Genomic DNA, 12,568 nt, shown 5'->3' on the forward strand with positions numbered 1-12,568 from the left:
GAAGGTGAACAGGAATATGTTCTGAAATAGCTTGCTAACTTTGCATCCCAGCATTCTAAAAACTGTTCTATACTCAGAGATTTAGAGAGAGACCAGAGAGACGTTGGTCATTCTGTGGTTCAGTGGCTTCATTTTGCAGATAAGAACACTGAGGCTCTAAGAGAGGAAATGGTTTAAGTCCGTAGCATCCGTCAGATGCTAGAACCCAGGCATCCCACCTGCTGTTTCCTTCTGCTTGGTCGCAGGATCCTGTGTTTTTTAGTTCAGCAAACCAATCAGCCAGGCTCTGTGTGAGATGTCTGGGAGATTCTGAGAGTTCAGACCAAGGAAAGAAACAAAGATGAGTAAGAAAGATTTTCTGCTCAAAGCACCTGGGTGGTTTAGTTGGTTGAGTGTCTGACTCTTAATTTCAGCTCAGGTCATGATCTTACAGTAAGTGGGTTCAAGCCTTACATCAGCACAGAGCCTGCTTTCGGTCCTAGGTCTCCCTCTCTTTTTGCTCCTCACTCACTCACCGGTGCACACGCACACACACATGCACACACAAACAGACTCTAAATAAATAAATAAATAAATAAATAAATAAATAAACTTTAATATTACAAACAAAGTTTTGTGCTCTTAAAGATCCCCAACAGTCTACTACACGAATATCCCTGGGAAATAAACGCCATGTTCGGTGTTACAATAGATCTTGATAAGACGTGTAGTTGCAGGGGAATGAATTTTGTTTTTTCTTTCTGTGTGTGTGTGTGTGTGTGTGTGTGTGTGTGTGTGTGTGTGTCCCCTAAGTGTTCTTTTGGATTGTTAATTGAATTCTATTTTGAATAACCAATTTTTACGTATGTCCCTAAATTTTGCTCCTTGAGATATAAACGTTGAATTATAGCCAGTCAGCTTCTTAGCCCTTTGCTAAGGTCCATGCGGCCCAGAGAAGCAACTTGAGTTCAGGGGGGAAATAAGCCAATAGCTTACTGCGGAACCTTCCTCAAGCAAAATGCAAGTGTTAAAAGTCCCCCTGGCTAGCCGGACTTCTGGCAAGCAAAGAGTTTGTCAACCTGCTTGGGTCCTTGCCAGAGCTTTTGCTACACAGCCTCACAGCTCTTTCAATAAACCCTCTCAAGGCAGAAACTTGTGATGTGTCTCTTGGTACCTTTCTTTTGACAACACCTAAAGGTCTTTACAAAGAAAACCAGCCTTTAAACAAGGAACTAGCATCTGCTGTGTACTTGCCGTGTGATCTTGAGCCAGTTGTTTTTCTTCTCTGGGCTTCAGGTTCTCTCTCTGTAAAAGGCGAGTATGGAACTATCTCAGGGACAGCAAATGCACGTCATTTCCTTCAGTGGTGCGCTAGAATTGGCTTGGACCAGCTCGTGAGAGCTGATGAGTACATTTTCAGGAATTTTGTGAGCCAGGTCACAACTCACTGATTGTTTGAAATCAGCCACAATGGGAATGTTTAAACCATGTAAACTGATAAATGCCACAAGTCAGGACATCACCTCCCAACCCCAGCCCAACTCCAAGAACTAGTTATTAAATATTTATCAGCATACCACTACCTTTACGTCTCTTCAATGCTGGTCTACACTCATGGCAGACTTTGTTAATCTATTAGAGAATTTTGGCCCAACCCTGCCTAGATATGACTTAATAGTCTTCCTCTCTTCATTGGGTCATTCATTCCTTCCTCCTTCCCTCCTTCACTCCCTCCTTCGCTCTCTTCTTCTCTCCCTTCTTTCCCCCTTCTCTCCCTCCATTTTTCCTTTCTTCCTCCGTCCCTTCCTCCTTCTCTGCCTCCCTTCCTCCCTTCCTCCCTCCTTCCCTTCCTTCCTTCCTTCCTTCCTTCCTTCCTTGTTTTCAGTTCTTTATGCGGCAAACAATCTGTGATGCTCTCATGTATCAGGAGGTGGGAATAGAGTAATGGACAGAATCTACAAAATACTCATCACATGATATGTACCTTCTAGTGGAGAGAAACAGATATTAAACAAGTAAAAAATGAATTAGGAAATAATTTCATATGGTGTAAATGCTCAAAAGGAAACAGATCCAAGTGTTACAGTAGTGCCTTGGGAGAGACTAATTTAGATGTGATCATCAGAAGAGATTTCTCTGGGGAAGTGGCTTTGAGCTGAGACCTGAGTTATAAGAAAATGATGGTTCCTGCACAAAACCAAGGGAAGGGCATTATGGGAAAAGGGTACAGCAAGTGCCAAGACCCTGAGATGAAAACAGACTTGACTATGCTTTAGAACCCACAAGGCTGTGGTGGCTAGCGTAGAGGGAGCAACCATGAGGGCAAAGAGAGGTGAGAGAGAAGCAGGGCCAGATCTGTAGCATCTTGGGACACGTGATTGTGAATGGGGGATTTATTGCAAAGGAACTAGGAGTCATTGGAGTGGAGAGTTCAACCACTACCAGATGACAGGATTTTCTAAACACGGGTCTGAGGTGAAATATATGCAATATATAATTAATCATTTTAAGGTAAGCAATTCATGGTACTTAGTGCATTCACTACAGTTGTACAGCAAGCACCTCTATCTAATTCCCAAATATTTTTATCATCCCAAGAGAGAACCCTGGATCCACGAAGCTCAAGTGATCCACCAGGGGCCTGAAGACCTGGCCAGTATCTTCCTTTCTAATAATGCACAGACCAGGGCTCCGGACCTCACTGCTTCTGGATTCTTGACCTGATAGCTCTGAATAAACTCATTTATGGTTTCATAGTTCCAGAATCCTTTTTCAAAATCTCCTCCGTGGAACTCCAGGAACACCTTCAAATTTCTGTAATTGGAAGGGTAGGGTCAATTGCCTAATATTTTTCTTGTGACACTTAATACTCAATATTATTTAGTGAGATCAAAAGAATAATATCAAAGAGCACTACAGTATTAGGTATATTTTTCCTTGAAATGTCCACTGCCTCCAGTAGTACATTCCACCGAGTCCTGCCAGAAACAAGTGCATCATCCAAGTAAATCAGCCCTTCCAGGCAGTTGTTGGCCTGCTTACTTTCCTTTATCCAACACTGAAAAGTAATAGGGAGTCAAAGTGAAAAAAAATCCCTCAATCTATATAAAGACATTTTTTCTCTGTCTTCTCATTAGCGATAGTCACTAAAACCCATGAATCAAATTAAGGACAAAAAGCCACTGACTCACTAGTAAACAGCTCTGAAAATCTGGCTTTGGACTATAGAATATTGATCTGTTGTGTTTTTTCCCAGTGTGTCTCTTCTTGGAATGGTAGTCTATACAGATCTCAGTCTTGCCTAATTTCTGATGTGCATTAAAGGCATGCGAATTGGGGAGTGTCATCATTCCTTACTGTGTCCTTGCATATCCCTGAATTTAAGATGATCTAATTCTACACCATTGAGAATCTTGCCGCTCTGAGTTATATTGTTCTCCCTCCACGTCTCCCTGATAGAGGGAAGAAAGGCATGGATGCTAGTGCAATTCACCAAGATAAAACAACACAAACATACACAGTATGGCTTGGCATGAAGAGATTTGGCAGTGGGACATAGGTCACTTTTAGACATGCTCCAGGACTACGTCAGAGAACTTCTAAGTGGAAATGCCTATAGCCAATTGTATCTGGGATTCTAAGGTTGAGGAATGCAGTCTGTGTTGGTAATTTAAATTTTGAAGTCATCAGATTATATATAGTCATTACAATTAGAGGATTATGTGAGATGGACCAGGAAGACAGTATAAAGTGACCATAAGAAGGGACCTAGGACAAAATATTAACATTTAAGAGAAAAAAAAGAAAGAGAAGGTTCAAGCTTTCTGGAAAAGGGTACACTGCAGTCTTCTGGGCAGTATTACTTTTGTGAAGGAGTACACACTCCCTCGGACCAGGAAAATCTGCAGAAGCACCAGATAGGGTACTCGTGGAGAATAATTCCACAAGATGGCCTCTGACCAATTCCAGCTAGTTGCTGTCAACCTTTCTTCCAACACAGAATTCTCCTGAACTTCAGATTTGTGTTTTCCAGTGTTTTCTTGATGTCTACAGATACTTTATCCTTCCTTGCAAACTGATCCCTGATGAAAAATGCTTTTTTTTTTTTATTTTGAGAGAGAGAGAGGGAAAGAGAGAGAGAGAGAAAGAGAAAGAGAGAGAAAGAAAGATAACATGTAAGCAGGAAAGGGGCAGAGAGAGAGAAAGAGAATCCCAAACAGGGTTTGGGCTGATGGCACAGAGCCCAGTGTGGGGCTCAAACTCATAAACTGTGAAGTCATGAACTGAGCCAAGATCAAAAGTTGGATGCTTAACTGACTGAGCCCACAGGCACAACCCTCCCCCTACCCACTGAAAAATATTTTAGAAGTACAGTACCAAGGGTATGGGACTGATTAAGCAGAGAAGTAAAGAAGAGGAAGTTGACCAAAGAAAGATTTTTAATATTCTTTTTTAAAATTAAAGTATTGTTGACATGTAGCATCCTTTTAAAAAAACATTTAGGAGCACCCAGGTGGCTTAGTCAGTTGAGTGTCTGCCTTCGGCTTGGGTCTGTTCTCGCTGTTTCTGAATTTGGGCCCTGCATTGGGCTCTGTGCTGACAGCTCAGAGCCTGGACCCTGCTTTGGATTCTGTGTCTCCCTCTTTCTCTGACCCTCTCCCATTCACACTCTGTGTGTGTCTCTCTCTCAAAAATAAATAAATAAACACTAAAAAACCTTTTTGTTTAAATAAAAAATAAAATAAAAAAACATTTAAAGATAGAAAGGCTGTGTTTTTAAAAAAAAAGACGAATACCCCATATTCCTGGTATTAACAATCTATATCTACTATGGGCTTGAGCTCTTAAAGCTGGGAATGTATTATTTCCGTGTTTCAGTGCTTAGAGTTGTGTCTGGCACAGATAAGAGCTATAAACAAATGTTGTAGCATTGATTTGAGTGCACTTTCAAATGGGGCCAGTGAGACCTTCCCATGAGGATTTAACACAAACATCCCCAAGAGGCCTGAGTCACTTTTGCTTAGGCAATAATTTCGTCAGTCAAATAAGGGAATTGGGTCACATTCTGGGACAAGCAGCATAAAACGCTTCTCAATTGTACCAGACTAGTTTATTACAACTACCTGTGGTACAGACTTTATCACCAGTCTCGTTATTTCACTTCTACTCAACACTCAACGTGTGTGTGTGTGTGTGTGTGTGTGTGTACACAATCAAAACCTTGGGCTAGAGCAACTCAGTTATCAGTCATTAGTGACTGATTCCATGTTAAAATTTTTTTTTAATGTTTATTTATTTTGAGACAGAGCATGAGCAGGGGAGGGGCAGAGAGAGAGAGGGAGACACAGAATCCAAAGTATGCTCCAGGCTCTGAGCTGTCGGTACAGGGCCCAATGCGGGACTTGAACCCACAAACCATGAGATCATGACCTGAGCTGAAGTCAGAAGCTTAACTGACTGAGCCACCCAGGCGCCCCTGATTCCATGTTTAGAAGAGCCCTCATGGGGGAGGGGATGGCATGTTGTTGTGTAATGGGTGCACAGTTTTGGTGTTACCAGATGGAAAGAGTTCTGGATACGGATGGTCGTAATGTTTACACAACACTGTGAATGTGCTTAATGCCCTTGAAACTGTACAAATGGTTAAGATGGTAAAATTTCATGTTATATGTATTTTGCCATAAAGATAATAATATAAAAATGATAGCTCAATTTTAAAAAATGGAATAATTGTTTCTTTTTCAAAGATTATGGCATGAGTGTTGTCTCTGCGAGGGACTATGGAGAGTGGGAGGTTCAAGCTCATCGGCAGGACCATGAACAGTGACATACGCAGCTCTTTGTGAGTACTAAGCTGTACAAGGCGGGGAAGGGGGGTTGGATACCACTGTGAATTGAATTGTGTCCCCCAAAAAGATACGTTCAAGTCCTTACCTCCAGGAATTGTGAACGTGAGCTCATTTGGAAGTAGGGTCTGGGCAGATGTAATCAAATTAACGTGATTGGATTTAATTCAGTATGACTGGTGTCCTCATAAAAGAGAAGAGACACAGAGGCAAGAGATACATGTGGAAAGCACTGTGTGAGGACCAAGCATGGGAGTGGTGCAGTTTATGAACCAAGGAACACTAAGGATCACTTGTAAGCTAGTCCGATGCAAGGCAGGATTCCCCTACAGCCTTCAGTGAGGCATGTAGACACCTTGATTTTGGACATTCGGCTTCTGAACTGTGAGAGAATAAATATCTATTGTTTTAAGTCACCCAGTTTATAGTAATTAGGTACAGTAGCCACAGGAAACTAATACAGGTGCCAAGGGGAAGGGGATTACCTCCAGCCTTTTCTGGATTGCAAATACATGTGCTTAGCTAGAAGGATGGGCTGGTACAGTCTTTACTGGGCATTCTCATCATGTGCTGGCCTCCCTGTGGGGGTGGGAGGGCAGGGGTCCTGCTGTTGTGACTCATAGTCATTCTTTAAATGGGTGATAAGAGATAGAATTAAGGGCCACCTATGTGTTAAAGAGAAGTTACAAGGCTCAGTGGGATATTTCCTATTCAAGGAGATAGACTACGGCCAAGTGGTTTAGCTGCTCTTTCTAAGGAAAGAAGCAGTCTGTAGCAGTGGAAAAGAATGCAGTTTTGGAATCTGATGAATGAGACTTGGTTCCAGGCTTTGGGAAGCTTACAGTCTGGAAAAGGTAATAAGATACAAATAATTAAGTCTATTAAAAGGCAGAATGAGTCACTGCCAATCTGATAGAAAATACCCAAAGAGCATATATGGTTATAGGTCTACAGGAAGATTTCCAGAAAAGGTGGGCACTGCTATGAATTTCTAGGGTATTGGCAGCAGTGGGTGAGGGGGACAGAGAGGTACATTCGGTTTGGAGGAAGAGAGAAAACACCAGGAAGGAGGAACATCTAGGATCCATTCAGGGCCTCAGGAAGTTCGAGTAGAACATTCATTCTGCAAAGACCAGAAGCTTCAAAGGCATCCATGCTAAAACCCTAGGTTGGATTTTCCAGGTGTTGGGGAGACTTCATAGGTTTCTGAGCAGGAGAACAATGTGATTAGATTTAGGCAGGATCATGATGGCTGTGTTTAGTATGCCTCGCAAAGAGAAAAGTGTGGAAGCAGGAAGAACAGTTGGAAATGTATTGTTCAATCAGTCATATTTCCTAGAACGGCAACTTGCCAATCGCCATTCTATTCTTTAGAGATTTAATTACACGTGAAGTTCAGAATCCATAAAGAAGAGCAAGAGTCTTCAAGTGAGGAGTTAAAACAAAGAACCAAGTTCGTGCCAGCTGCCTCCTTTACCCCTCTACCTATCACCCTAAATAATAATAGATGTCAAGGGAGCTGGTGATTCATTTGTTTTTCCATTACCTTACTTTACAGTTAACAAAATGTAAGAAGCCCAGTTGTTTCAGGGGATTTAGTTATGAGCCCCAGGTTTGTAATGATAGTACAGAATTGCTATAGACTAATTGAGATTTATTGGCTGCATACCACCTCCAAGTCCACTTTGATAAACCGTAGCCATTTATCTCCAAAAAGAGTTAGAGAGTCTACCAAGTATCAGCAACCTTTTTATCTTGCACCAGGGCCAGCGAAGGGGAGAAAGGATATACACAATTTTTCTGTTAGTCAGAATGAAAAAAAATAGCTTTATTGATTCCTGTGGAGGAATGTATATTTTAATAACTTAAGTTAGCTGCTTATTAAATAGAAAAATGCCAGTGAGAAATCTGGCAGTGCCTTTTAGTCACTAAAATGTTAATTTCTGTGCATATTGGAGAAGTCGCACAAAGGAAGCAGCTTTCTAGTTTCTAACTCCATGCTTAAATTAGATCAAAGATGATATTACTTATCATAAATTAACACAAATTAGATCATATGTGTAACTAGGTGGGCCTCATGTACTGTTCATTCCAGGGATTGCTCACTGCTGATTTAGGCAAAGCTTTTTATTGGACAACTTGGAAAATGAATTCCAGAGATGGGACGTGATTTGCTTGTGGTCACATGCGCACCAAATTATTGAATTCTACCAAAGACATTAATTTGGGATCACGTATACTTATGGTCTTACTAGCATTTGTTTATTCAGTGAATGTTTATTGAGCACCTACTAAGTACCAAACCTCTTCAAAGTGCTGGAAATACATGGTTTCAATGACAAGTCCCTTCCCTACATCATAGTGAGAGAGAGAAAAACAAATTGTATAATAAGTCATAAAAACATTAGCCATTCATATAGTGATAAATGATTGAAACAGAATTAATTAGGGTAAAGGTAGAGGCTGCATTTTAAAAAGTAGACTATTTTTAGAGCAGTGTTGGGTTCACAGCAAAGTTGAGCAGAAAGTACAGAGATTTTTCTTATACTCTCTGTCCCCACACATGCATGACCTCCCCATTGTCCACATCCCCCACCACAATGGTATATTTAATGGACCTATATTGTCATGTCATTATCACTCAGAGTTCATAATTTAGACTAGGGTTTGCTCTTGGGGTTCTACACTCCATGGGTTTAAAGAAATGTATAATGATATGCTTTCTTAAAAAAAAACAACTCTAACACTTTATGGGCACCTGGGTGGCTCAGTTGGTTAAATGTCTGACTCTTGATTTTGGCTCAAGATCATGTTCATGGGGTTCAGCCTTGTGTTGGGCTTTGTGCTGACAGCAATAGCATGAAGCCTGCTTAGGATTCTCTCTTTCCCTCTCTCTCTCTCTGCCCCTCTCCCACTTGTTTTTTTCCTCTCTCTCTCCTTCTCTCTCTCTCAATAAATAAGCTTAAAAAATAGTCTCTAACACTTTCACTATAAAATAGATCCTCCTTTTGAGTTATGTAGGAAGGAATTTGGGATCAGTACTCCATTTTTTAGAAATCAGAACACCATTCACAACTTTGCAGCTCATTTTCAAGCCTGCAGATTTGGGAGGTTCAAACAACTACTTTTGTTGGCTTCATGAGAATGTGACCCAGACATTAATTCCCTGTGCCGTTCTCCGAATTGTTCTATAGAGTTAACTCGTCCACCTGCACTTGTGAGCAATCTGCTCCTTGTGTAATGAACAAGGAGAGTTGGCACGTACGTTACACAGCATTCAGCCTGGAACCCCAAGTTCAGACATCTCCTCTGCCTTTAGTTCTCTTTCTATTGCCTACCCCCAAGCACCAACGGAAAGGTGCTTTTCTCTCCTTTTGCACCAATAGAAAGGTAGCCTCCCTCTCTCTTTCCCACAGTGCAGCTCCGCCCCAGATGCTCTCTCTAAAATATCTCCTGGTGCTCATGAAAGAAAAGGCTGGCCAGGTAACAGACCTGCCACTTTGGAAGGCAAGTTATGAATCCTCTTGGGCACTTGAGCACGCCTTCTGGACTCTGGCTCCCCCATTTGTAGCCTTCACAGCATTTCTCCACAAATTATAGAACTGTTCTGTGGAGGAGAACTTCTGTGTCCTGCTCGTTACTGGGTGATATGTTAGTGAGGGTGATGCACTTCATCCGTTATAGATGAAAACATGCGAATGTGCACAAGGGGGAGGAAGAGTCGGCAGTCAGGGGTTGTGCTTGTGTCTACTCTGCTAGGCTCAAAGTTGATCGTTTAACAAAGGCCATCTGGCTCATTCAGCAGTAGCTAACACAAGGAAATATGTAAAAGACTGGCTTTCTGATATTAAATATGACTTTTGAAGCCCAAATAGTTCTTATTATTAAGCCTAGGAGCAAAGGAGGACTTGCTTTACAACAGTAGAGGAAAGGGGCGCCTGGGTAGCTCAGTCGGTTAAGCGTCCGGCTTCAGCTCAGGTCATGATCTCACAGTTCATGGGTTTGAGCCCCGCGTCGGGCTCTGTGCTGACAGCTAGCTCAGAGCCTGGAGGCTGCTTCAGATTCTGTATCTCCCTCTCTCTCTGACCTTCCCCTGCTCACACTGTCTCTCTCTGTCTCTCAAAAATAAATAAAAGTCATAAAAAATTAAAAAAAACCCAAAAACAAACAAAAAAGAACAGTAGAGGAAGTATTCATGAATAAGCTATCACCCTGCCTTGTCGATCGGCTTACACATCATCTCTTCATGATGATGGAAAAATATAGTGTAGTTGGGGAAAAAAATATTAGCACAACACCATCAAGGGAATTTGCCTGATGTAAGTATAATCTACACACATATTCATTTATATGTGACAAAAACTTCTATTTATAACAATTACCTTTCTCCATCTCTCTTGTTATTAATTATTTTGAGGCCCATGGCTCTATTTTTTCTAAGATCTTTTTCTCACCACCAGACATTCAAAAAAATGTCCTGAAGGTTCCCTTAGTAAATTAATACTGCTATATTAAGACTCTTAAATCCTTTAATAATTCTGTGGATAATTCCTAAATTACTCTAAGAACTGTATCCTTGGAAATAAATCCTAAGAACAAAATGAACATGGTTTTGTTGGAAGGACCAGCTAAAGAAAATAGGCATCATAAAATGCAGTAGAAAAGTGGCAAAAGCTTTTTAGACAACCATTAGCTATCCTCATGGAGGAATAGATTAAAATGTCGAAAAGAAACAGAAATGTTAAATGCTCTAATTTCACATCAAGTATGTAATTTCTTTTTTGTTTTGTTTTATATCCAACCAGTTGGAACCTGCAAAATAATACAGCACAGATTTCTTTTTGTTGGTCCTATAATACTTCTCTCAGAACAATTATGCCTGTGATGGGGGGACTGTCACCGCCAAACTGATGTCTTCCCTTGAGACCACTAGGAACAATTGCCCTTCCCCACCGGGCGGCTCTAAAAGCAAGTCTAAAAGCCGAGCCCATGTGATGAATGGCAGCAGCGCTCGGGAACGTGCCCCCCTGTGTGGGCAAGGCAGGGAGGCCGCACGGTTGAGCCCAAACACTTTCTCCCAGACGGTCAACTGCAAATTGTGTGTGACTGCTGCAGAGCCCTTAATTACCAAAGACGAGAAACGATGACAGTTTTTTTAAATGAGCGGAAAACATGTTTTGGGGTTTTTTGGTATCCCCTAAGGGTCTTAATGTTTTTGTTTTTAAGTTGTCCCCATTTGTTTCAAACCTTTCCTAGTTCATTAAGTGAAGGAGGCCTGGACTTTTTATTTGCAAACAAGTAACATATAATATATTTGTATATCCTAAACCTCATGTGATATAGCTTCAGATCCGTAACATGTGTGAAAAATAAGTATTTCATTAATTTAGTTGTTCCCTAAATATCTATTTTTTTCCTCTCCCTTCTCAGTTGCTCTCCCGCCTCCCCCCTTCTCTCTTTCATCCTCATGGTTTCAAAACTTCTGGAAAATGAACCTATTGAGTATGTTGTATGGGGAAAGTGTGGGCTTTGGAAGCAGGGATTAAAATCCCTGTTTGGATACTGAGTAACTTTGTGCTTTTTGGAAAAATTACATATCCTCTCTGAGACTCCACTTCTTATCTGTAAGATGGGGTTAGTAAGGCTCTAGAATACCTGGAAAGATTCAATGATAGATGTGAAATAGGGTCCTCGCAGGGGCTGGGTGGCCTAGTGGCAAGGGCACAGGAGCCAGCAGCCTGGAGCTGACTCCCCAGTAGACCCCTCACTACTTGCATTGATTTCTTTCACTTCTCAATGCCTCGCTTTCTTTATTTATAATTTAGGAACAAAAATAGTACATACCTTGTCTGATTGTTGGGAGGCTCCAATGACCTCGTCATACATGCATCCTTAAACAATGCCCGCCACATAGTAAACACTTGGCACATGCTTGCCATTATTGTAAAAAAAGAACTGCCCTGCTCTCCGCCAGCCTTTTATCTTAATACTGTGTCAGAGGTGTGTCCACTCCTGTTTCAGACTCAGGGACATGTGAATGAACCTGGCCAGCTCTGAAGATTAGCTTCTTCCCTACACCAAGAAATTATGCACTATCCCTCAAAGCTGATGCGTGCATGGTGGTGTAGCAGGGAGGTGCTCTCCAGCAATGACTAGATTTTTTCGTCTCACGCGGTCTAGAAAGAGATTGTGTGTTGATGGCATTCATTTGGGAGGAAGGCAGAGTTGCAAAGCTAAGTGGTCCATTGTGCCCTGGCTGGCCTGTGGGGCCATGGTCAGTGCCTTAGACTACCAGAGGTCTTGGTTATGACCTTCATTCAAGTTAGGATCCCGAGCTAAGGCACCAGGAGACATCTGAAAGGGGAAGTAGTGCTGCTGTGGAGTTTGGGGTTCCACAGAAAGTACAACGGAGCTGGCCACTGAGGACTCAGGCCCCTGCATGTGGTCGAAAGGCAGGAAATGAGCCCTGGGAAAGTCATGGTGAGTCTATGAAATGCTTGATTATCTAGAGGTCTGGTTAGGAGAACTACCCCCATATAGCTCAACACAGTTGAGTCTGCCAACCAGAAGTCAAGAGCCACTCATCAACAGAAGCTTGAGATATCTGACACCTAACTCATTTAGGAGATCGAAGGATCCACACACAATCTCCACTTTGGAATTTTATCAGACTTCTGCACTTCCTCTAGCTTACAGCCTTCTCTGTGCAAGTCACGTTCAGAATTTCTTCTTCATCTGGTGAG

The 12,568-nt window shown here is 41.8% G+C and overlaps 1 long non-coding RNA gene across 1 annotated transcript in view; it reads left to right on the forward strand.

Annotated features, from left to right (window-relative positions):
• The window catches only part of LOC115276341, a 248,056-nt gene that overhangs the window by 145,077 nt on the left and 90,411 nt on the right, over positions 1-12,568 (forward strand). Inside the window, exon 3 of the long non-coding RNA XR_003901893.1 lies at positions 5,727-5,821. This is a non-coding gene — a long non-coding RNA (uncharacterized LOC115276341). The remainder of the gene's footprint in view (positions 1-5,726; positions 5,822-12,568) is intronic.

This window comes from Suricata suricatta, chromosome 13 (assembly GCF_006229205.1).
Source record: "Suricata suricatta isolate VVHF042 chromosome 13, meerkat_22Aug2017_6uvM2_HiC, whole genome shotgun sequence".
Taxonomy (NCBI): Eukaryota; Metazoa; Chordata; class Mammalia; order Carnivora; family Herpestidae; genus Suricata; species Suricata suricatta.